Consider the following 26,396-nt stretch of genomic DNA (forward strand, 5'->3'; position numbering starts at 1 on the left):
GCTTCCAGATCTGCCTGGCAAAATACAGTCCTAGAGTCAAATTCACTACTATGGGCCTAAGTGAGACCTATCCCTCCACTGAGGTCAGTGAAGCTTCCCCTGCTTACACCTGTTAGGAATTTGGCCCTAGGTTTGTCCTGATGACTGAAGAGCAGAATTTCACCCTTTTGTTTAGAAGCAAAATGTTACAGGAGGAATGCTTGCAACTTTAACCCAGATCCATAGTAGGGAAAATAGAAACAACAATATATATTTATCTTATATAGAGAAACCACTGCCTTACTTATTCATTTTCAAACTCTTACTTAAAAGAGGCAACAGTCTTATGAACTTCTGGTTTCCTATAGTACAGCAACCTAATGACTGGCACCAGAGGAAATTTCGAAATAGATACACAAGTGATGGTTTGTTCCATAATCTTAATTGTCAGAGATCAGCATGTTTCAACCCTTTGCTGGACCTGCACCTTGACTGAGTCTGATGCAGTCTTCCAATGGCCCTGATTCTACACCTATTAAGTCCACTCCCCTTGATTTCTTATGGAGGCAGATTGACCCCCAACCAAAAGATGGCTTTTGTCAATCTCTGCCCAGGATTTTTTCCCCGCCCAACTCCGTTTAATTCTTTGATTTATTTTTAAAGCTGATTTGAAAAATTAATTTTAAAATCGCAGCATCTGTGTCTGAGAGGTGGATATGGATTATTGCACTTGGCAGTGATGCGGCAGGCACTTCGTCTTGAGGGTGTGGCAGCGTGGGGTGTGGTCTGGTCAATTTCTGAGCTGTATGTGTGATTCTATCAGTGATGCTCAGAGTCTGTCAAAGAGGAAAAGCCCAACACATCTAATGTCCTGATTCTGTAAAGCACTTAAGCGTCTGCTTAAAGTTTAAGCAAGTGCTTAAGCACTTTCCTGAATCGGGGAGTAATTGCTGAATTACCCACATTTCTCTGATATCTTCTAAAACATCAGAGCACCCTCTCCTCTGGCTCAAAACAACTGGAGAAGAAATATCTGAACTGAAGTGCCATGTAACTGCCCTGCAGCAGGTTAATAGTTCTGCTCCATCTCTGAGATCCCTGAAATCTTTTGTGTAGGGAGGGACCCTATTGGTCTGTTCTTGGTTTCTGAGCACTTCAGGAAACTTGGGGCCAAATTTCCTGCTGGCATAAGTGGCCATAACTTCTATTGATATCGGTGGCACACTGACCATTTCTGTCAATGGCAAATTCAGCCCTTAAGATTGAAGCGGTGTTGCTGATGGCCATAATTACAAGAGCTGTATAAATAGCTTAGTCCTGCTTTTTAGAACGTAGGCTTTAACCTCTAACCTAGGGCTCCCAAGAAAAGTTCGACCTGATTTTTAGTGCCCTTTTTCACCTTAGAACATGCAGAGTGCTCCAGCCATGAGGAGTGGGGACTGGTTTTTAGCATAGTTTTTAAAAAATTGCGTCCAAATGTCGTATGGAAGCTGTGCATTTAGGGCCCAATTCCACAAGGAGCAGAGTACCTTACATTGCACCCTGCAGGATAGTGCTTTCTCTCTCTTTTGCTTTTTATATGGGAATAAGACTAAAGAATTGATTTCTTGTAGCCTAAATTATTTAGGCTTCTCTTCACGCCTTGATTCACAGGCCCATTGGGGCGGTTAGGCTTTATTTCACAAGCCTTGTTCCTGGAATGGGCTGCAGGGTCAGGTCCTCTGACAACATCCATGAGCAGAGGGATGGATCTTGCAACTAACAGTTGGGTCATTAGTTCTCTGACCGCCCCACCTTGTCCTCAGACCTTCCAGGGAAGTTCCTTCTCAGGAAGCTGTATAGCCATTTGTGCTGGGTGCACCCCAAGAAGTTCATAGGAATTCATTCAAAAGCCTGGGTCAGATTTGCCGTGGATGACGTTCTGACACTCTTCACCCCTCCCTAATGGTGGTATGCTTTTAAGCCTGAGTGCTGCTTTAACATCCCAACTCAGAAGTTTTGCATGTTAAGATGGCACGAACACACAGGTATTTGATACTCAACGAGGCATGTCTTGGCTAGGGGCAGCTCTGTCCCTCCTTATTGCCTGGAAATGTATTGATAGGCAAGAAGCTCAGACATGCCTCCCTGAGTTGACCCACTAGTGAGAATGTTCATGCAGCCACTAATTTGACCTTTTTTAAAAACAAGGGAGACAGATCCTCAGCTAGTGTGAATTAACATTTCTATTCGCTTAAATGGCGCAATGCCAATTTACACCAGCTGAGGATCTAGCCTAGGTTTTCTGGCACTGAATCCTTGCTTTCCCCTGCCCCCCACCCCGATTGCACCCTACTAAAGAGCAATTATAAAGGGCCATGTGTACAGTCTACCTCGTAATCCATTCCATGATCTGCTCCTTGCAATATCTGAACTTCCAGGATCTGATTTTTAAAATGGCGATGCTTTTAAGAATATACCTAGATATTTGACTCAGAAAGTGGGATCACACTTCATTAATATGGAATGTACTTTAAAAACAACCACATTGCCTAGTTGAAGAGGGATTGGAAAGGACAGGAGAGAAATAAAGGTTCTTGTGACAATGGGTATTGGGGTCAGAATTTAAAATGAAGATCTAAATTCCTCTCTCCTTTCCCCACAATGGCTTTTCCATACACACGAGTATAGACGGTCCATCCTGTGCTGGGTTGCAGGCTTTAAATTAATTTGAAACTGTTTCAGGATAAGAGATTTAAAATTATGCTATAAGGTGCCACAGGACTCTTTGCCGCTTTTACAAAATTATGCTTGTTACTTGATGTTTTCTTTACTGGTAAAGTCGCAATGCAAGGAGAGGGAAAGCTAGAAGATCAAATAAACTGTTGACTTTTGACGGTAGGAAAACAAAAAGCTGCGGGCTGAATCCTTGCTGTCACTGAAATCTCTGGAAGTTTTGCAGTGACTTCATTGGTGCAGGGATTGGGCGCTGTGGTTCTAAGGCCATTTGGAATTGTGTCGCAAAAGGGTTTCATTGAATGTAATGCTTTCTGCTCTGTTGGAAAGATGAGCATTTCTGGTGACTCGGCATATGAAATCCTGGCCCCATTGTTTTGCCATCGACCACCGTGTAGCCAAGCTTTCACCCTGAGAGTTTAAGTATAAAAGAAGAAAGCATGGCCCAGATTGCGCTCTGTTAGACGGGTGTGAATTCAGAGGAACTCCATTCATGGGGGAGACATTTTTAAAATCAATGGGGTTAATCCAGATTTAACAGCAAAATTAGGGTCTATCTAATTTAACTACAACAAAAAAAATCTTATTAGAGCTGGCATTTCAAGATCACTAAATGTGATTATCAGTGGGGGGTGGGGATTTTTAAAGTCACAAAGGATAGATAAGTGCCCAATTTCCACAGAAAGTCAGTGGGAGTTGGGCACCCAACTTTCACATGTGCCTTTTGAAAATCACCCCACTTTCTTTTTGAACATTTTTGCACTCATAATGTGTGCTCTGTCACCCAGTGTCCCTGATGTTCGGACAAATTCCCTGAAACGTGTAACTTGCGTTCCCCCCCCCCCCCCAATTTTGGATACTTTTACCCAAAAACCTCCTGTAAGAGTGCTGTTTGGTTTTTAAAATATCTGTCTTGAAATTTTACGGTGCTAGGACAGAAATACCACCTCATTGCAGGGGCCATGCTCATCTGAGACAGATAATCTGTATTAATAATAAAATCAGCTTTAATTCTAGGAAACTTCCTCCAGCTGGTACTCTCACCTCCAGTTGAATTGTTAACCTTTTTTAGTCTCTCTCTCTCTCTCTGTTTGTTATAAATAACCAACCTGAAGCTTTTCTTTAGTCATGGTTACTCTGTCATCTGTATATGTTGCACTGAAAAAGTTAATATTTAATGTTTTAATTTATTTTGTGTGGTTAAATTAATTTTGATTTCTGTACTATGTTGTGATTGGCTGTTTTCTCTTTAATACCTGAATTCTAGTTATTTAGAGTGATAAAGTACACTTTTTTCAGATTTTTTTTGTCGCATTTTTATTGCCTGGACGAGAAGTCCAGCCACCTGAGGATTGCTTGAAACCTGGACTATTCCGTGATCCTAGAATGAATGGATTTTCTTCTGTGGTGTGAAAATATTAAAATACGCTGTGAGGGATTATTAGACAAGAGAAGCCTGGAGATAAGAGATGCTAAAGCTCTTTATCAACTTGTCTGTCCAATGGTTCTCAACCTCTTCCTTGCTCTTAAGCAATGTTACATCAGTAAAAATAACTTCAAGCTCCCATCTAGCCACACAGAAAGTGAGTAGCTCTAGAATTCCTCTTGAGATTGAGAACCCTTAGCCTAGTCCACACGCCTGGACAACACAAGATTGTTGCCTACCATATATTCCTCCATGCTTCTGTTCACTCCAGGTTGAAATGACCCAATGTTACTTCACCATTTCCTCCAAGACAGTAGTCTACAATGTAAGGGCTCCATTCTACAAGCACTATTGGTCATAGTTCTTTGTACCATGAGATTTTTAAGAGTCAGTAAAACTATTCAATGGGTTACATTCAACCATATAAGCATTTTTCCATTTAAAAAACAAAACTCAATTCAAAGCTCTTCACAAAATTAATTGAAAACAGGTCTTTAAAAATAAAAACACCCCAAAACCATTTTAAATATGAAAAATGTTGACGAGCTCTAATAAAATAAATTATAATCCAGCAAAGCAGAAATTTGGTTCAGCAGCTGCCCAATGGGGCCGTCCCTTTTGGACACCGGTTCATGTTTAAAGGCCAGCCTAGCTGCGAAAGGTCTACGCTCTTAGAGATGCAATTTGAACAAGCTCCCTGTTTCAATTCCAGATTTAGGTGAAGGTTTGGGGGTGGGATTTATTAGAGCCAGTTTGCAAAGGCTGGTGCAATCCCTTGGAAGATCGGTAAAGCACTATTCAAACGCTAAGGGTTTTTATTCAAATATCCCCTGATCGGAATATGACCGAAAAGAAAACATGAATGGAGGTAGCTGTATGTAATTCTAGGATCACTGCCCTCCTACCATACCATCATTCACAATCGAAAATCAATTAGTCACTGGCTTAAATTGGGTCTAATTCCATATCGGCACGGCTGCTAGTGAGTGAGTGTCACAGGTCCCAGGCTGTGCCTAGCCACAGAGGATATGAGTTTGTTACAGCCAGCAGCTAGAGAGAGCCTTGGCTATTTAGCCTAAAGTGTAGTAGTTTATGCTTTTAGCTCTGGAGATGCCTAATTCAGTCCCTTCTGAATCAGCCCTCATCGTTGCACTGGTGTAACTGAGCGCCGAATTTGGTGCACAGAGTACAGGCCAAGCTTACTGTGACAAAGTGGGAATGTTCTTTATGCTTTCTCTGAATACTGTGTGGGTGCCTCAGTTTCCCCTATGCATTTCTTAAGTATCTAGGTGGGGGGATAAGGGTGTGTGATTGTTGCAGAGCCCGAGAGGGCCAGTGTGATGGTGTATACACAGAGAATGGCTGACACCCTGTCTCCTGGCAACTGATAGCCTGGGCCCCTCCCCTGTAAAGGTGCTGACTGAAGGTGTTGGAGAACAAAGAGATCAGGTGACTTCCTGGTCAGGGAAAGAGACACAGGCGAGAGGAGGGGCTGGAGAGTTTCAGTTTGAAGCTGGCTGGGGAAATGGAGGGAGGGCCGGCCGGATGGACCTCTGGCCTCCCTGCCCCCCAAGATGGACCTGATTGAGGGGTCCTGTTCTCTGTACCTTAAAATCTTATCTCCTTCCTCATCCACACACTCCAAACGGCATTTTGAATGGGATCACATACAATCTGATTTTAACGAAGAGCAGAGTTCCCATCTTTCTATACACCTGTAATGAAAAGCTGATCTATTTTTCACAGGGTACATCGACATTGCAGCTGGGCAGCCGCTTCCCAGCTTAGGTAGACAACAGGTGCCAACTCCGCTCAAGCCAGCGCACTAAAAATAGCAGCGGAGCTAGGGGTCACATGGGCGTCAGCTCGGGATAGCTCTGGGTGGGTTTGTACTCAGGTGACTAGCCACCTGTGCTACATGGCTATTTTTCACGTGCTAGCAAAATGAAAGCTAGCATGCGTCTCTCTTCCCGCGCTGCAGTGTAAACAGTGTAAACATACCCATAGTGAATTCAGTGCTGGTAGAAGGTGGCAAATGACCCCAGAGCCTTGCAGGAGGGAGTCCTTTGCTTCGCCGTAGTGTAAGTATCAAGGCCATAACCGCTTCTTGGGCCGGAGCAGATCCTTTGGGAAGATAGCCATTCTTCATTTAGAGACTCATTGGAATGGGGAGCCCACCACACCCCTTGCCACAAAGGCAGGCTGCCAAGGTGAGAGCCACATGAATGGGAGAGATCTGAACCCAATGCATTCAAAGCAGGACCATACAACTTGGCCACCGACTCACATGTGGTGGAACTTGAGCATGTACCATTTGGAAAGCCTTCCGGTCCGGATTGAAACGCTCCAAGTGACGGAGACTCCACCACAGAATCAGGGAGCCTCCTTGATTGTCGCTTTGAATACACCTTGTTATTAACGGTTGTCTACATCAGGGATTTTGGTCTCAGGATAATGCAAAGCCCCAGGATAGGTGCAGTGCATGGGCCTCACTGGCCCAGGGAGAAGTTACATTGTATCATTTGTACTTTACAATGCTGCTACACTAATGTAGGCAAGCCCTTATGTCTTTCAGTCACAGGTTAACCTATGATGGCAAATGAAATACGGACAGCTGGGACATTTAGATCTAGGCTGGGGGCAGGTTTGTAGCTAGAGTTCTCAACTGGTCCCATCTTTAAAACAGAGACTAGAAAACAGCCTGATTTCTCACAACAGTGACTTTTCTCAGGTGGCAAAGCCAGTCCGTGGCTCTGCAGGAATTCTGCTCAGTCCCACCGGCAGTGACCCGGGTCCTTTCTAGCAGAGCAGCATGGCAGAAGCTACAGCGGGGGTGAGGTTTGTTTTTTTTAAAGAAAGAGAAATTGGTAACAAGCAGTCCCTCTCCACGATCACAACCCAGAGCTTCCCAGCAATGGGGGAGGCCTCTGACATCAGAATCTCCCTTTGTTGCAAACAGTATCATAATTGTTCCTCAGCGTTCCGGCTCCTGGCTGCTCCTGCTGAGACAGCTCATGGAAACTGGACACAAACAAAGCAGGGCAAAGATTAGCTGCTGCTAGTCTGTGGCTCCTCCTTAGTTATTGTGGGCCCGAAAGAACCGGAGACAGGCCGGAGAATCACACCAGCCCCGGGAAGAGGCCGGTCTACCTGATCGGTGACTCCCCACTAAGTTACATCACTGCATACGACCCAGGTAATTGGACAGTTTGCTCTTGTTCCCATGGGAATCAATGGGGAGTTTTTTTAACCAATGGATGCAGGATTGGGCCCTGCTTCGGCAATGGTACTTTGCCCATGCATTTGAGCAGCTGTCTAATGCTAAGCATGTCTAATGCCAAGCCCCCCAAAGTTAATGGCGGTGCTCAGGTCTTAAGTACCCGATTGACCCACGGCCTAATGCGGTGAAGTGCTGAGCATGCATCAGCCCCCGTTGGACTCCCCCCCAGGATGATGCCCCAATTAAGTTCACCATTTTTAAAACAAAAACAAAAAATCTAAATGCCTGGCCAAACTTGGCTCCCTTTTATAGTCACATCAATAAGCTCATTGCAGATAGACAGAGCCTCATAAGCAGTAGCAAGAGATCCCTACACCCAGCTCGGAGCTTGGCAGCCTTTTTAATTCCCCTCCCAGTGGAAGGTTGCCCTACTTTCTCTTTGTGTGTGTTATCAGTCAATAATTTGCATTAAGTCTAAAGCGCCAGTGAATGGAGCCGGTGGGCCGGGTGCTAGAGTCTGTTAACTCACAAAAGAGCTCGTTAGCATTGATGAGCTGAGAAGAGCCACTGAAGCAGAATTACACTGGTTCCCCCTACCCTCCGGCTGGCATTCTGTTGCCATGGGAAGTCCCAGGCCTAATGATGACCATACCATCCGTATTAAGTGCACAGAGTAACATACAGGGCAGAGTTGTCTTCCCCTTGAGACTCTAAAAGAGATGCTGCGGGTGGGGAAAAGAAGAAGGAAGTTTTCACTCCGTCAGGCGAGAGGCTAACAATGGGGAACCGGCTGCAGACACATTTACAACCGGAGAGTGACGAGGCGGGAAATGCATTTTGAATCTGGTTAATTCTCTGCTGAGAAAGGCCCCTGTCATGCAATTGGCTGTCCAATGAGAAGCAGGGGGTGAGGTTTGCAGTGCCAGGGCATGGAAGAAGATAGGAACCAGTATGGCTGCTGGTTTATATCAAAAAATCTAGAAGGGCTGCAGTGACTTCAGTTGAGCGACTCTGGATTTCAACCAGTGTCCCTGAGCAAGAAGGGGGAAAGGATGATCCAGTTGTGAGGGCCATAGACAGAGTCCTGGGTTCAAATTCCTGTTCTGCCTCGGACTCCCTGTTTGACCCCAGACAAGTCACTTGGGGTAACGTCTACACTGCAATCAGAAAACCTGAGGCACCCAGTCTCAGATTTACCTGGGCTCAGGCTGTGGCGCTAAAATGAGGAGCATAGAGGTTCAGGTTGGAGCCTCGGCTCTGAGACCCACCCCCTCGTCATGGGGTCTCAGAGCCTGGGCTCCGGCCTAAGCCCGGACATCTACACTGCTTCTTCCAGCCCCACAAACCCAAGTCAGCTGACTCGGACCAGCTCCGGCTGGGCTGTGTGTCTTTTATTGCAGTATAGACGTATCCTTAGGCACTCTCTGGGCCTCCATTCCCCACCTCTAAAGGGGGTGTTGGGAGGATCACCGGATACTGTGGTAATGAGGGCCGTATAACTACCTAAGATAAGATAGCGAGCAGGATGGGATGTTTGAACTGCGATATTAAAGTAGATCGAACTGAATCGTCATAGACAAGTCCAGGCAAAGCTCTTACTTGTGTTACAGGTGCCTAGAGGGCACAGGTCCCCATGGGGCTAGAATCCAGGGCCTGCTCTCATTCCAATTGGCAAAGCTTTCAGGCCCAGGGCCACAGCGAGAGACAGTCCAGGAGCTGAGGAGTTTACAATCTAAATAGCCATGTTCAACAAAGAGTGGGAGGGGAAACAGAGGTGAAATGAGTGGTCCAAAGGAAGTTTGTAGCAGAGCTGGGAAAAATAATCCTAATACCTGCCTCTTTGAAGCTCCTTCCATCAGCAGCTCTCAAAGGAGAATGGTATCATCACCCCCATTTTCCAGATGGGGAAACTGAGGCAGAAAGCACTACAGTAACTTATCCAAGGTCACCCAGCAGCAGAGACAGGAATAAAACCCACATCTCGTGCCCCATCCATTCGACCACTTTGTATCCCATTAGGGCCTCACTTTACAAGCATGGATATAACTGACTTCCTAGCCCCACGCACCAGTTTTAAGGGCTCTGAGCTCTCCCTTCCCTTGCCTTGAGCCAGTCTGCATCCTTCACCTTTTCAGTTTGTTCTTCCAGATCGTTACCTTGAAGATACATTGCCTGCTCTAGCCAGGAGGGACGCGCACACCATCCTCCTGCAAAGGGCCAAGAAAAAAAAGTATATGGAAATAAAAAAACACAAGCAGAAACCTGCAGTTTCCTGTTGCCCTTCGAGAATGCAGTACTGCATTTCCGTCAGCATGCAGCGCTGTCTGAGGCTAGAAATCAGCTGTGCTCCCAGCCCACTGCTGTTTGACCTTCCATTTAGCTGCGCATGGGTTCTGATTTCTCCTCTGCTCCTTGAGTCAGCAGGAAAGTGCAGTGTTACACTCATTCCTTCCCGGAGGGAGGGCTTCCCACAGGTAGGAAAGCCCCCAAATCTCCATTTCTGTAGCCTGGTGGGTGGGAGAAGGGAATGGAAACCAACTCTGCAGAGAGGGCCTCCTTTCTACCTCTCCCCGGGTTTGCTTATCAGGCTTCAGGGCAGGGCGGGTCCAATATAGAATTAAGACCTTTGTAGGTTAATGTACCTAGTATGTGACCTTCTCCTTCCTCCACAGGTGTCACCATGCCAAGTCTGGGTGGTGTCACGCAGGGACAACATCTTCCGTGGTCAAGATGAGCCTTGACCCAAGGCTCCCCCCCCCCCCCCGCTCCTCCCGCGGATCTGAAATCTGGAGCCAAATTGTGTGTCTTCAACCCATTCCTAATCAAAAGGCATCTATGGTCAGAGGTGGACGTCAACAGCCATGGCAAGCAGTGGAGAGGAATCAGTGGCATGGCCCCACAAGGAGCTTTGCCCTTATTGGGAGAAAGAAAGGAAAGGTGGAGGAAGCGGACAGGCTTAAGCCAAGGGGAAGGAGAGCCAGGAGCCCATAACTAGTGTAGGAGCTAAGCAAGTCAGTTACATGCATCACATGCTTGTAAAGTGAGACCACGGGGCAGTCTCCATGCATGGGTTCTAGCATCAGGGAGGTGGGCTCTTACAAATCTGCTGAGGTCCCAGCAATAGGCTCCATAACAGAGAGAGATGTCGTGACAGGCTAAGAAAGGGGAGGAGGTGCCAGGCTGGTAATAGGAAGCATCTGTATAATCAAAGGATGATCAAGAGTAGCATCCAGAAAAGGAGAGTTTCTTGTCTCGTTCCCCTTCCTTCCCCATGGCCCAGTTGGTTACTATTTAAAGGGCTACACAAATATGTGGTTTAGTGAATGGTTTGAAAAGGGGCAGGGAATACTGGTTTCATGTTTCATTTTTGTCACTAACTTACTCTGTGGCCTTTTGCAAGGCACTTCCCGTCTCTGTGCCCAGTTTCCACATCGGCCCACCACAGCTAATACAAGTTTTGAACTTCCCAGAGAAGTCTTGTGAGATCAAACTAACGTGTGTTCCTGGATCACAATTGCACGGTGGTTTCCTGTGTTCAGGGAGGTGTGAAACCAAATCCAGATGTCTGAATTCCCTGTTGGGAGCTGAATTTTGCAGTATGGTCTCATTTCTAGCAAACCGGAGTCTAATAAGAACGTAAGAATGGCCTGACTGGGTCAGACCAATGGTCCATCTAGCCCAGTGTCCCGTCTTCTGACGGTGGCCTGTGCCAGATGCTTCAGAGAGAACAGGATAGGGCAATTATTGAGTGATCCAGCCCCTGCTTCTGGCAGTCAGATACTTAAGGACAACCAGAGCATGGGGTTGGGCCTGTGACTATCTTGGCTAATAGCCATTGATGGATCTATCCTCCATGAACTTATCTAATTCTTTTTCAACCTAGTTATACTTTTGGCCTTCACAACATCCCCCAGCATTGAGTTCCACAGGTCGACGGTGCAATGGGTGAAGTACTGGCTTCTGTTTGTTTTAAACCTGCTGCCTATTCATTTCATTGGGTGACCTCCTGGTTCTTGTGTTATGTGAAGGGTATCCTAAAAGGCCTCTAACCCCAAAATATTGAATTGTGATCAGCAACCCAAAGCTGCAATGAGCCAGCGAGGGTGAAGCAATTTGTTTTTCTCCGTCACTGCTTTTTTTTTCCCCTTCAAATTTTGCAAAGGATGTGGGTTTGCCACTTCCACATGCTTATGTGACTAAGGACCAGGGATTGTTGCAGGTGTGATCAAAGAGGTACATTCCTAATCTATGTTAGGTTTCAGAGGAACAGCCGTGTTAGTCTGTATTCGCAAAAAGAAAAGGAGGACTTGTGGCACCTTAGAGACTAACCAATTTATTTGAGCATGAGCTTTCGTGAGCTACAGCTCACTTCATCAGATGTTTACCGTGGAAACTGCAGCAGACTTTATATACACACAGAAATCATGAAACAATACCTCCTCCCACCCCACTGTCCTGCTGGTAATAGCTTATCTAAAGTGATCAACAGGTGGGCCATTTCCAGCACAAATCCAGGTTTTCTCACCCTCCACCCCCCCACACAAATTCACTCTCCTGCTGGTGCTAGCCCATCCAAAGTGACAACTCTTTACATAATCAAGTCGGGCTATTTCCTGCATAGATCAAGGTTTTCTCACATCCCCCCCACCCCCATACACACACAAACTCACTCTCCTGCTGGTAATAGCTCATCTAAACTGACCATTCTCCAGGTTTAAATCCAAGTTAAACCAGAACATCTGGGGGGGGGGGGGGTAGGAAAAAACAAGAGGAAACAGGCTACCTTGCATAATGACTTAGCCACTCCCAGTCTCTATTTAAGCCTAAATTAATAGTATCCAATTTGCAAATGAATTCCAATTCAGCAGTTTCTCGCTGGAGTCTGGATTTGAAGTTTTTTTGTTTTAAGATAGCGACCTTCATGTCTGTGATTGCGTGACCAGAGAGATTGAAGTGTTCTCCGACTGGTTTATGAATGTTATAATTCTTGACATCTGATTTGTGTCCATTTATTCTTTTACGTAGAGACTGTCCAGTTTGTCAAATCCAGACTCCAGCGAGAAACTGCTGAATTGGAATTCATTTGCAAATTGGATACTATTAATTTAGGCTTAAATAGAGACTGGGAGTGGCTAAGTCATTATGCAAGGTAGCCTGTTTCCTCTTGTTTTTTCCTACCCCCCCCCCCCCAGATGTTCTGGTTTAACTTGGATTTAAACCTGGAGAATGGTCAGTTTAGATGAGCTATTACCAGCAGGAGAGTGAGTTTGTGTGTGTATGGGGGTGGGGGGGATGTGAGAAAACCTTGATCTATGCAGGAAATAGCCCGACTTGATTATGTAAAGAGTTGTCACTTTGGATGGGCTAGCACCAGCAGGAGAGTGAATTTGTGTGGGGGGGTGGAGGGTGAGAAAACCTGGATTTGTGCTGGAAATGGCCCACCTGTTGATCACTTTAGATAAGCTATTACCAGCAGGACAGTGGGGTGGGAGGAGGTATTGTTTCATGATTTCTGTGTGTATATAAAGTCTGCTGCAGTTTCCACGGTAAACATCTGATGAAGTGAGCTGTAGCTCACGAAAGCTCATGCTCAAATAAATTGGTTAGTCTCTAAGGTGCCACAAGTCCTCCTTTTCTTTTTGCTAATCTATGTTGTTAGTCACTTTGATCTCATCGAGTACTTGGGAAACCTGTGAAAAAGTCATAAACAGCAGGGGGGGAAACTTGTTGATGCTGCATTCATTTTTGACTTGTCACTGGGAGATGGGACTCTGGATACACCTTTCCAAAGTATCGGTTGCTCTTGATTCTGGACGCTGGGGGCTATGAGAGAGGCAGTGTGATGCAGCGGCTAGGATGCTAGACTTTGGGGGTCAGAAGAGTTTTGTTTCTGGCTCTGCTGCTGACTCACTGTGTGGATTTGGGCAAGTCACTTGGCCTTGCTGTGCCTCAGTTTCCTCATCAGTAAACTGGAGATAATGATACTGTCCCACTGCAATAAAGCACCTTGGATAAAAAATGCTGACTAAAGGATAAGTAGTCATGCTGTGATGACCTGTGATTGCTACCAGGCAGGTTCTGTCAGTCTGAAAGCACTTCCTAGAAGACTCGAGGGAACATCAGCAGTGCAGCCAGGGGGCTCCGAATGGCAACTCATGTAGATGTACTCACACTAGCGTTCTCCAGCTAGCTCTCTAAAAAGAGAAGCCAGGATGCCACAATGCAGGCTTCAGCATGGACTGTGCAAGCAAGTATGTAACCCGGGGGGGTCAGGCTGGAGCAGCCCATGCTGACATACCCCTTTTGGCTTGGAATCAATGGGAGCTGCGGGCTCTGGGCCCCTGTGAAATTCAAGGCCTGAGATTGCGTACTCTGCATTTCAAACACAGAGCAATGGTGCGCAGACTATGTTTGTGCGGCCAGAAGAGACTTACGCAATCAGTGGAATCCCCAAGGTGCTATCTGGACTCATGTTTGTTCCTAGCAGAAGGTGAAGGAAGGGCAGCGCCTCTGAATCTTTGCTCCGTGCATTAATTGTTCCCTGGGCAGTGATTCAGCGGTGAGGGCGGGATGCGAGAGAAATGTAAGCTATGTGCAGAGCGACTTCCCTCTTAGGACCATTCCCAGTGACACTCTACCTGCAGGTTCACTAAGGGACATGGCCCAGATCCTCAAAGGTCATTAGGTGCCTAACTCCCATTGGTTTGAAGGGAATTAGGTGCCTAAATACCTTTTGAGGATCTGGGCCCACATCTCTAGGCCCAGGGAGAAGAGAGTGAGAGCTGAGAGTAGGGCTGAGTGAACTGCATTGATCCACAAAAAAGAACAGGAGGACTTGTGGCACCTGAGAGACTAACAAATTTATTTGAGCATAAGCTTCATCGGCCTAACACGGCTGCTACTCTGAAACCTGCATTGATCCAGGTCCTTGAAATTCATAGAATCATAGAAGATTATGGTTGGAAGAGACCTCCGGAGGTCATCTGGTCCAACCGCCTGCTCAAGGCAGGACCAACCCCAACTAAATCATCCCAGCCAGGGCTTTGTCAAGCCTGACCTTAAAAACCTCTAAGGATGGAGATTCCACCACCTGCCTAGGTAACCTATTCCAGTGCTTCACCACCCTCCTAGTGAAATAGTGTTTCCTAATATCCAACCTAGACCTCCCGCACTGCAACTTGAGACCAACTTGCTCCTTGTTCTGTCATCTGCTACCACTGAGAACGGCCGAGCTCCATCCTCTTTGGAACCCCCCCTTCAGGTAGTTGAAAGCAGTTATCAGATTGGGTAGCCCTGCGATGGTGGTTTGTGGGCTTGGCTAGAACACTCTGATTTCACTGACTTTTTGAAGCTTTGCTGGACCTTTCTGACAGCCCTGGCTGAGACCTGGTCAGTGGGAACCACAGTGAGACTCCCAATCAACCTTCCACAGTTCGTCTGCTTCAGAGCTTTCCTGAATCAGGGCCTCTGTGGTTCAGTTCCACATGTTTAAAATGGGGATACTCATACTTCGTCTGTCTTCTCTATTTAGATTGTAAACCCTCCAGGGCAGGGACTGTCTCTTAACATATGCACGCACAGCATCTAACACAGTGGGGGTCCCAGTCCTGGTTAGGGCCCCTTACTGCTACTGTAAAACAAAGAATAGCCAGTCACTACTTGTCTGATGGGGCTGGGAGCCAGCAGACTATGCCTCGTCATATCCCTGAGTCACCCACACCCACATTTTGGGGGTAGTTAATCATAAAAGAAAGAGCAATCAGGGGTAGATGATCCGTTGTGCATTCTCCATGATGTTTACATTGGAGGACCAATAAAAACAGAGCTAGCAACAGGCAAATCTCTCTGATCTCTCCCAGGAGCAATAAAACCTGAGCCTATAACCGTGTTTAAGGGAGAACACTAACAGGATAATAAAAAAGTTATTATTTAACACCTATGTTACACTAGCATTTAAAGCCATAACCAGGTGGACCCCCGTGTGCTAGGCGCCTTGAGAAATGACCGTTTGAGCTGGTCAAATATTGTGTCAAAATATTTTTTTAGATGAAAAATGCCATTTGCACGGAAAGCAGCGTGTTTTACTGAACAAGTCGATGGTGGCGAACATTTTTTAAAAAGAATCTTTTGAAAAGGTTGAAACTTTCCGGTTTGATGTCTTCTGACGCCGCATTTTTCATTTTGAAACACCATGGATTGTTTTTCATATTAAAAAAGCACTTTTAAAAAGCATTCACAGGTGGAACAGGAATGGAAACCCTTCAGGTAATGGAGAACCGGGCAAAGGCAAGGCTAGATCCTGCTTCTGAGAGGCAGCAGCATGGCACAGCGGCATATGGCTGGGCCTGCACGGAGCGGATTTTACGAGGTGCATACCAGGTGATCGGCACGCCTGTCGCCAGGCGGGGCCAGAACAAGCCCTAGTGCTTGAAAATTCTGCTCTCCCTTTAATAATTAACTCCCCCTCATCCCCATGCTCCATAAAGCACATGTTGATTGGCCATGGAAAAGGTCCAGTGCGCCTTATCTGGCAAGGCTAATGTGAGCAAAACTCCCTTTGCCTTCTGTAGGCGTGTCGTCAAAAGCATCAGGAACAAGCCTTAGCATCAGGATTGATCAATTGCACTTTGCTTCTGTAGTGTCTGTAATCAGAATTCCTTAGTTGTCTGGCCTGCGTTTGCAGGTCCAACTGGGTGATCAGAATGGGTCCTTCTGGTCTTAATATCTGCAAAGGATACCTCTGAATTAATGGTGCTTCCCATTCGGCCAGCGCCAAACTCTACAATGATGCGACGAGAGGGCTCGGAGACACCTTTCTCTGGTCGCCTTTTGTGCCTCTGCTTCCCATCTTCCTCCCACTTTGCCATTTTGATGCAGCCTGAGATATTGAGAAGGCAGGGGGTGGGGCAGCGGAGTAAGGGTTGCAGAGTTCTCTCCCTGGTTCAGGGAGACAGTGTGCTCAAGTGGTCAAGGCAGCAGAGTGGGGAGTCAGGATGGCCGGTTTGGGAAGGGAGAATTGGCTAATGCTCCGAGCAGCAGAAGGAGAACTCCAGGGTTCTAGTCCCGGTTCTACCACTCACTTCAGAGATCATCATGGGCCCATCACTTCTGTTTCCATGGGATGAGACCCACCTATAAGTTACTTGGAGAAAAACCCCCTTGACTTATTGTTTATGTCCTTAGTGTAAAAAGTCTTAACAGCAGCTTGAGAGAGAGAGAGAGAAAAACCGATTATCTAAGGATGAATGACATAGCAGTGCTGTTTCTCCTAGGGCAGAATCATCCACATAGCTCAGTGTAATAAAACAGACATGTGTTGCAGATATTAAGGCAATAAAGATAACGTCAGAGCTATGAAGAATGCCTGTTTTACTAAAAATAGTAAGTGAAGGGGGAAAGCAGGTCAGATCCTAGGCCTTACAGAGAGTAAAGATAATGGAAATAGGAAGAATGTGTGTTGTTCGAACAACAGATACTTGGGAACCTGCCAGGTGTGCCATAAACTCGAAACCAAGCAATCTAGGCAATTCAGAGCTAGAACAGCGGTTCCCAAACTCTGGGATTTGGGGTTGAGCCATCAGGGATGGGATCATGATCCCAACTGAACGTACGAACCAAATCTGAAGGGATCCGGACCGGCTCTACCAAATGGCGTTCCCTGTACAGTGCGACCTCGCGTGTACCGTACGGGCAAGGTCATGCCGCGTGGAGGAGGCTGTTTACTAGAGCTTGGCTTTCTGCTGGGGGCCCACAGAGGCACCACATCTGGTTCAGCCTCCAGCAGTCGATCGATGTCATGATGGAGTCGTGGGAATCAAAGTAGGGTCAGGCCGGCAAAAAGGTCGAGAACCGCTGGGCTAGCCTAACACCAGATAAACACAAACCTGGCTAATAGCAAAGGGGTCTTGGCTGCGGCTGGCAGGAAAGAAACACCTTAACTGCCCTAGCTACAAAGTCTAAATTGGTTCTAGGAAGAATATGCTCTGGCATGTTCCCTTAGGGCCTGATCCAACCCCATTGTACTCAATGAGCGTCTGTGTTGACTTGAGTCATCCTTTTATGCTACAATCCAGTACGTGGATGCAAAAATCACCTTGCTGCTCAGGACCAAGCTTTGGGTGGGAGTTCCCCCTGAGGGAGAAGCATCAGGTCTTATACTACACCCATCCCTATGGTATCAGAATGATTTGGGTATTTGCATGAGGTCTTTGGGATTTCAGCTACCAGGGTAGTTGCCCTGTGGCAAACTCCATAGCTACACTCTTGTAGCTACACTATTGGTTGAAATCGCAGGCCGACATCTCTGCTTAGGTGGTGTGATTGTTTGGAAACAGCTGCTGGCTAAGGGTCTGTCTATACTGCACACTAAGCCTGGGTCCATGGGACCCAGGCTTATGGATTCGGTGTTTCCAAGACCATGCTCGGGTGTCCACACTGCATAGTAAACCACGGTTTACAGTTGCTGGACCTGGCTCTCCCACTGTGCTAACACATCCTTATTGCGCTACACAGACCTTCTGACTTGGGTCTGCGGCTTGAGCTGCATCCACATTGCAGAATGGCAAGGCTCACACCCAAAACACAGCAGGGCTCAGGCTCTGACCACCCTCACTAGCATAGTCCTAGGACTCGGGTTCCGAATGCTTGCTGTCCTGAGTCAGACTGATTTGTGTGTGGACAGAAGGGAGGCTTGGGTTCAAACCTGAGTCAGAGTGCAGGCCCAGTGTACAGTGTAGACATACCCGAAGAGGACGCAAATACACTGGTCGTGCTTAAACAGTTGTCTTGAATAACTTTTGCCTGTGTGTTTTGCAGTTTGCCCCATGTATCCCCAGACAAATACTGCAATCCTGAAGCAGTGTCTTTTAGGTATCTAAAGCAAGTGTTTAGAGGAGGGATAGCTCAGTGGTTTGAGCATTGGCCTGCTAAACCCAGAGTTGTGAGTTCAATCCTTGAGGGGGGCCATTTAGGGATCTGGGGCAAAAATTGGGGATTGGTCCTGCTTTGAGCAGGGGGTTGGACTAGATGACCTCCTGAGGCCCCTTCCAACCCTGAGATTCTATGATTCAGTTTCTAAGTGATACTCTCATATCTCTGATAAAATTCATAGCAATGGCCATCTGGGTGTATGTGAAAGCAGGAGAGGTCTAGAGGGAGAGTCACTCAGGGGAGGTCGAAAGCAGGTCATTCTGGCAGGTACAGAGGGCAGTACAAAGAATAACTCCATAACCGGAAGCTGCTTGTTGTCACCAGCTGATGTCAGTAGAGTTGTCTGCTGAGACCAGGGCTGTGTCTGGGACTCTTACGGAAATCATTTCACCCCCCTGTGAAGTGCAGCCACCTCTGGGGTGAAATACGGCAGCTGCTAACGGGCTCTCAGAGCACTTCACTAAGGTGAGTCGACACTTCACAGATGAGGAAACCACGGCCCAGAGGAGTTCAGTGAATTGCCCAAGTCGACGCAGCTGGGAATCGGGCCCAATTTCACTGATTCCTGGTCCCATGCATTGCCACATGCTGCCCCCACGTGAGATGAAAATTCCATGTTCAACTAAGACTAGCAGGGGAACTGAGGTAGGCAGAAGGTAATGTGCTAGATAATGACCAAAGCTGTAATCTGTGCAGGACACTTAAAGTTAACAACCTGACTCTTGCATAAAGGGCCCTAAGTTCTTTTAATTTTACTAATGGTCAGGACCTCCATTTTATACCTAATCCAAAAAACCCTTCCAGTGAAAGGCTCCTTTTAAGGCTGGATGTCCATGCTACAGGTAAAAAAGGCAGGGCACCTGAAAATCTTTTTGGTGGGGACTGTGTGTTCTGCATTTGTACAGCACCTAGCACAATGGGTCCTGGTCCCCGACTGGGGCTCTTAGGCATTACAGTAACACAAATAGCAATAAGTGTTTATTAAAATGTTAGGGGGTCAAACAGAATTAGGGGCCTAATGCCGCCTGCTAATGGAACATGGCGGGGTATTCTCCAGTCCCAGGCTGTCTCCAGAGGTGTTAGCAATGTCTTTGTGGGTTGTATCACATCAGTGGTGGTGGTAGCCAGGTGCCATGCAACCTATTAAAACAAACACCATCCCACCTCTCCGTGGGCGAGACTAACAGTTATCTGTGGGCCGTTAGGCAGGTGGCCTAGCCCAGCGGGTACGGTGTGCAAGAAAGCACCAGGAGACCTGGGTTCTACACCTGACTTGCAGGGTGACATTGGGCAAGTTGCTTAGGCCTCAGTTTTCCCAGGGTAGCTACTTATTCTGGTTGCCCAACTTAAGCCACTTAGGGCCAGATTTTCCCAGCACCCACCAGCTGCCGTTGTGCTCAGAGCCTAAAAGGGAGCTGATCTCTTGGAATTTTCTATGCGTCTGTGGACCTGCACTGGGACTGGGCAAAGAACCACCGGAATGAGAGTAGACTGGCTGCTTTCAACACTAGTAGCTTTCACAGGAGACCATGTCTCCCAGAATCCTCTGAGTCTCGGAAAACACGGTGCATCCTACAAAGGCCCTCCCTGAATCCCTATATGTCTCAGGAAGGGACAGGTCCGGCAGCTTTTAATTAAGAAGAGAGAAAGTGCCTCTGGGACATGTAGGCTGCCAAATAGCGCGAGATGCCTGGGAAACATGCAGGGGGCTCCAAACCCCTAGTACACGAGGTGCTAGCCTGCAGGAGAACATGCTCAGTTTGCTCTCGCTGGCGAGTGGGCATCCAGCCAATGGGCTGTTCCCCTCGAAGAGGGGGAGTAGCCAGAGGAGGAGAGCCATGTACATAACAGGGAGCTCAGTCAATATGGGCTTATCGACTCCTGTATCCTGAAGGCCTTGGGGCATCAAAAACAACAACCCCGCTAAGGCCAGTAAAATTGCAAATGGGCTAGGGCAGCCTGACCTCCTTTATCGCCGGCCTGTGGAGTGAAGAGCAAGCCAGTAACAAAGCCCCAGGAACTCCCCAGTGCTGATGCTAAGGGCCTGATCCAAAACCAGCGGAGATCGATGGAAAGACTCACATCGGCTTCAAAGGGTTGTAGCATTTCGAGTGCAGACAAGCCCTGTGTGTTCCCATCAGAGCTCTCTAAGTTTTCAGCCAAATCTGGCCACCAGAACTGCTGATCTCGCGAGATTTTAACCAGCCACAGTGCCAGAAATCTTGTATGATTATCTAAATTTGTGAGATCCCCACCATTTGGGTCCAAAATCTTAGGTGAGCAGCTGACAAGACTGGCCCTATGCAGCTTGTGGGATTGGTTTTCTCTCTGGGGTAGGGACTATCTTTTTGTCATCTCTGGGGCTCTTGGGCATGAGCACAATACAAATAATAAAGAATAATTTATGAAAAAAGAATGGCTATGTATAACTTGGCTGAGCTAGAGCTAAGGGAGATGGATGGATGTTTCACTAAGCCAAGAGAAGGATGATTATGGGTCGGACAAGAGGGTATAAGTAAGAGCAATGGGATAAAATTAAGAAAAGGAGAATGTTGATTAAATAGCATGGAAAATGCTATGGCAAATACTGGCACGTGGGAAGGGGTGGAAACACAATCCTTGATCCTCTTAAAACTGGACTGCATAATGTCAGGAGCAATCAATCCAGAGAGATGGACAAGGAAGGTCATCTTCATCAATGATACATAGCATATGACACATTTCATCTCCAGGTTTCAACACACTTTACCCCGCGGGACAGGTATTATTATGCCCATTTTATTGATGGGGAAGCTGAGATGCCCACAGTTACACAACAGGTCATCGACAGAGTCAGGAATGGAACCCAGATCTTCTGGCACCCACTCTAGTTGCCGTGTTTGCTGGGCCCGTTGCTTTATTGAGTTAGTTCTTGGTGCACTAAAGAAAATACAGAGGGGATTTTTTGGGTCTGTTTCCCCCAATGCCAGCTTGCGGCTGCTGTGCAGAGGCTTCGACTCCCCAAATCCGTCTCCTTGATCCTGCTGCCACTCGCAGCAGATGGTGTTTAGGTGACTAAGCGGATATTGAGCTCACTGTGCTGTCTTACCGAGGATCTTGGAGACAATGTGCCGTATTAATGCTCGGAAAGCAACGCTGCCAGATTACACAGCAGCTACTGATTCTCTTATCTGCTTACAGGGAATTTCCCCCCCCCCCCAAACCAATTGATGCGCTCAGATGTTCTTTGTGCAGCAGATGGGTTAACCGTTAGGAAGGCAGCATGTCTACTTTAAATACCATACAATAGAGGATCACCCAGTGTAAAGTCCTGACCTCTTAGCTGTGGCCGCGTGGGCTCCTCCAGTTTATCCTGCCTCGAATTTGTCAAAATCAAATGGCTGCCCAAGTTACTGAAGGAGGAAGGAAGCTCAGTACTGTCAGATGCCCAGGGACTTGTACACGTTAATGCTTGGCTGTATAAGAGCATCAGTGCACACTGGAAACCGCACCAAGCAAGCAGATTAAAAAATATATATATGAGTCACTAGAAGAGCTGCGGGGTTGGTAATAAGATATGGCGCCTTTCATCTCGAGATCGTCCTGTCTGAATTAGGCCTGGGTCAGTACTGACCAAAAGGAATCACCATTTGCTGGCCTCCCTGGTGCCTTGCGCAGAATGGTTTTGGTGAGCCTCAGTTCATTTCCCAGGGGGACGAGTGTCCACGTCCCAAGAAATGTCCAGCCTGTCAGACAGTGCTCATCGGCTCCTTGTTGACAGCCTACGTGGAAAGATGAGGGACCCAATGCACATGGATTCTGACCTATCCCATCCTATCTCCAGCAGGGATTCCTGCAAAGAAAACGTAATGGTGGTGGGGGCACCTGCTACTTCCTTTTCTACGAGTAGACGGAAGAGTTGGGGTTTCAAGCCAGCACCTTTCTTTCGCAGGAGAGACCCAAATCATTCTGAGGTGCATCATTCAGGGAACAGGGCTGCAAATCAGCAAGGCACATCAGCAACGTTCCCTCTAATTTTTGACAGGCCGTGTGCGCAAAACATTTCTTCTGTGCAAATTGTTGTGCTTCTGTGCAAATGTTTGTGCGTGGGGTGTTTCGCCGTGTGGTCAGGGTTTAGGCTCTCTGTGCATATGCACACACACGTGCCCTGCTTAGAGGGAACAGTGGCCGTGACTACCTTTAGCTGCGGGCGTAGCCTGGTTGACCTATGCTCAAAATTAAGCATATGCTTAAGTCTCTTGCTGAATCGGGGCCTAAACCAGTCACCGTGGGGAGTGAAGCTTTGCCAGAGGATGGGGCTGTCGTTCAGCCGTTCCAGGTGTCTACAGAGCGTGAGCAAGGCTTGAGCAGGGACAATGGGAAAATGCCCTGTCACGTCCGGATTCGCAACAGCGCTTAGCAATGTTCCTGATTCTGAAATGAAGCCTGCAAGTCTCCATAGGATCGGGATGTTTGCTGCTGCTGCTGCTGTGACTGTTGTTATCTGATTTCCTAATCTGCGGCATCCTGTAGAAATTAAAACCGCATGGAATATAGGGACTGCCAGATCTCGCTTGCCTCTCTTAAAAGGGAAATTCATCGCACTGAGAGCCCGGTGCGTGATTAAGACGTCACTTTGTGCTAAGGATGACAGCTTGATTGCTGTGGAGAGGAAGGAATTGCATGCCCAGGTTCTTAAGCCGCATTAAAATCTCCACTTGGGAGACCCCCTTACCCAGTCCAGAGGCCGGGATTGGTTATGTTTGCAGCTCTGTAGCTACCTGCTTATTACAATGTTATTACGCGGGGAGAGCTTCCGATAAAGGGGTACCCCCTCATCTTTTCTATTGGGACTGGTGGAAAAACGAATTTTCACAAAGATGTTTTCCCCAAGTGTCAGGGCGGGAGGGGAAGGGAGGGGTCTGTCTCTTTAAAGGCCTGGGGCCAGCCAGCCCAATTTGATTATCAGACCCAGCTGGGAAGGGACCTGGGCTGAGACAGCTCAGTCAAAGGAGAACTGCCGGGTCCTGTGGCTGACCCTGGAGTAGCGAGAGCGGGGACCTGAGGGATCGGACTCTGGCTCCTGGCAGCCTGAGCTGTGAGTTTGGTGGTGGTTGGCGAGTTCTGTTTGAATCGCTCTGGAAGAAGCGCTTGAAAGATGCTGGGGGGCTGTGCTGAGACAGGCCAGCACCTCACACCTCTGCGGGGTTTGAAACGGAGTGACTTCGCTCCTCAGGAAGGAAGGGTGGCCTGGTAGGACAGGGTGCTGGAATGGCACCTGCCAGCAGGGCCGGCTTAACCTTTTGTGGGCCCCCATGGCGCGGGGAGGTCAGTCCCCAGAGCGAGGGGCCAGCTAGGGGCAATGGGGCACGGCAGGGGCCTCCCCACTCTGTCCAGCCCAGTGCGAGGGCACTAGTTACAAACCGGCAGGTGCCAGATGCACATTAGCCCGCCTGGCCCCGTGCTGCCAGTGTGCCCCTTCCCAGTGGGGGCGGGCCCATGCCACACAGCCCCGCCCCCCCCGACACCAACACCCTCCCGGACCCCCTCCACAAAATGCACAGCACCCTGCCCAGCACCCCCCACAGAGCCCCCAGTGCCCCAACACACGCAGATCTTCCCTGCCCCCTCACAGCCCAGCATCCCCCCGCCCCCAGGGACCCGCTCCCCCACGCCCTGCCTCCCGGCCGCACTCCCCGGCCCTGCTGTCTGCGGGGCTGAGCCGGCAGCGCAGCCAGGGCTGGTCCCGGGGCCAGGAATCGCTCCCGCCCCTCGGGAATGGCGCGTTCAGCCCCTGCTGGGCTCCCTCAAGACGCACTTGCCTGGAGGGGCCTGGCCAGGCTTCTGCCCCAGTCCCAGGCGGCTCAGCTCCGGGGAGACCGGCGGGCCCCGCAGGTGGTGGGAAGCAGAGACTGCCCGGAGCCGGAGGTGCCCTGGGGTCCGGCCAGGGGGCAGAGAGGAGCCGGCGGGTGGGGCCAAGGGGCGGAGAGGAGCCCTTGGTGCAGGCCGGGGCCCCTTCTGAGCAGCACTGGCACCATTGTAAACCCGGGACTGCTCGCCAGACTCTGCGGCAGGTACCTTTGGGCAAACCATTTAATCTCTCTGTGCCTCCGAGTACCCCATCTGTAAAATGGGGATGATAATCCCTCCTTTCTCCCACCCTGTGGGACTCGTCTGTTTAAGCGGTGAGCTCCCTGGGGCAGAGACTGCCTTGCTATGTGTTTGTACAGTGCGTGGCCCAGTGGGGCTCTGCAGCTGTGGCCTGTGGGTGCTGCTGGGATACAGATGGTAACAGGGAAGGTTCTGCCACTACGTCCCAAGCTTGGTTTGGTTTTTGTTTTCTCCTGAGCTGTATAAACCCCTACCTATTTCAGGGATCCACTGGAAGCTCAGTGGTTAATGCTGTGATGTTTCCCTAATCCCATTGGATGAATGTCTTCCTCAGGGTACAAATCCTCCCCTTCTCCTTGTGTCTAGAGGAATGATTTACTAACAGAGGCTGTGCCTGGTTGTTTCCTTAATGCCCGAGTGTTTCCAAGACTGTTACCCCTCACAGAGGTCTGTCATAAACCCAGGATGTGGGTGTGAGCTTAGATACGCACTTGCACAGAAAAAGCTCCCCTCAACACTAAACCGTTAGCCCTGCTGGATTTCAATCTGGGGCTTGTAGGAAACGAGCATCCTGGCTTCTGGAAGAGCAATTGTGCCGCAGTATCATAAATCACTTTTGCGCACACACCTTTTTCACGACTTTAATGTTGCTTGGAGCACAATAAGCACGTTGCCCAGCCGGATCTCTTTGCCGCCCTCACTGTAACCTCATTTCCGAGTGTCTATTGCTTCTGGAGAATTTCTGGCACTATTGTGACCCTGGGTATAAAAAAAGAGAAGCGAATGTTTGTTACATTTCAGACACTGGCCTGGATATTGAGATACGGTGTTATTCAGTGATCTGAGTAAGAAGCCTGGGAATTAGGAATCATGGGGCCTAGTATGACCTCGGACATGTTGTTTAAAACAAATATGCAAACAAAATCCTTGCCACTCTGGGAAATGGGGACAATGGAACCTACCTAAAAGGGGTATTGTGAAGATTACTCATTAGTCTCTCAAGCTTTATGACTATAGGTCACATTCTCCACGGTTGTAAATCAGTAAAATGCTGTGGAAGTCAATGTAGATGTGTGTGTTTACCCAAGCTGGGAATCTGAGCCTCTTACTCCTCGTAAGCATTTGTCTAACAGTCTGGAAAATACCAATGTATAGACCTGGTTGAAACATGTTTTTCATTGTGGGGGGAAAATAGTAGTTTCACTGAAATCAAAATGTTTGCGGGGGGGGGGGGGCAGCATTAACTAAAAACTTTAAAACAAAACACGTTTCTTTCATTGTAGCTTTTGAAAACCAAAACCAACATACAATTTCCATTTGATATTAAACAAAACACATTTTTGTGTAAAAAAACAAACAAAAATCAAAACATTCAATGAAATTGTTTTTCAGTATTTTTCACAAATATAACATGGGCTTTTCTGTGGCTTATCAGACAGAAGCCATAACCATATACCAGGGCTATGGTTATTAAGGACTAATACGTACCTTTTACACAGCTCTTAAATCAAATTGCAGATTTTGGGCCTGATTTCTTCCCCACAGGGTGCTGAGCAGCTCTGGAAACTGAATGCATCACTATTCGTTATATGTTGCCTATTGAGCACTGGCAGCAGGATATGCTGCTTAATAGTCTCTAGCCTCTTCTCATGGAATTTACTAACATTACGTGTCCCCCTGAATAAAGTCCTACTTGCTACTGGCTTGGAAGGCAATCCCACCCCCCCAAAAAACATCATTTCCATTTTTGCAACAAAATCCCAGCACTTGAACTTGTTCATTTTTCAGGTTTTCATTTTTTTGACAAACTCAAAAAAAAAATGCCAATTTTTTGAATGATTTTCTCCACTGATTTCCTGGCCACTTGCATATGAAGAACATGAGGCAAAGAACTAAAAGTTCAATTTTACAAACACTGGACCGTGTGAATAACTATCGTGCACTAGACTGCTAACTGGAATAAAGTTACTCATGTTCTTAAAGTATTTGCAGGTTCGGGCCCTTGGAATTTACCTGACCGTATCTGGAATTTATTTC

The sequence above is a fragment of the Lepidochelys kempii genome, chromosome 26 (genome assembly GCF_965140265.1).
Source record: "Lepidochelys kempii isolate rLepKem1 chromosome 26, rLepKem1.hap2, whole genome shotgun sequence".
Taxonomy (NCBI): domain Eukaryota; kingdom Metazoa; phylum Chordata; order Testudines; family Cheloniidae; genus Lepidochelys; species Lepidochelys kempii.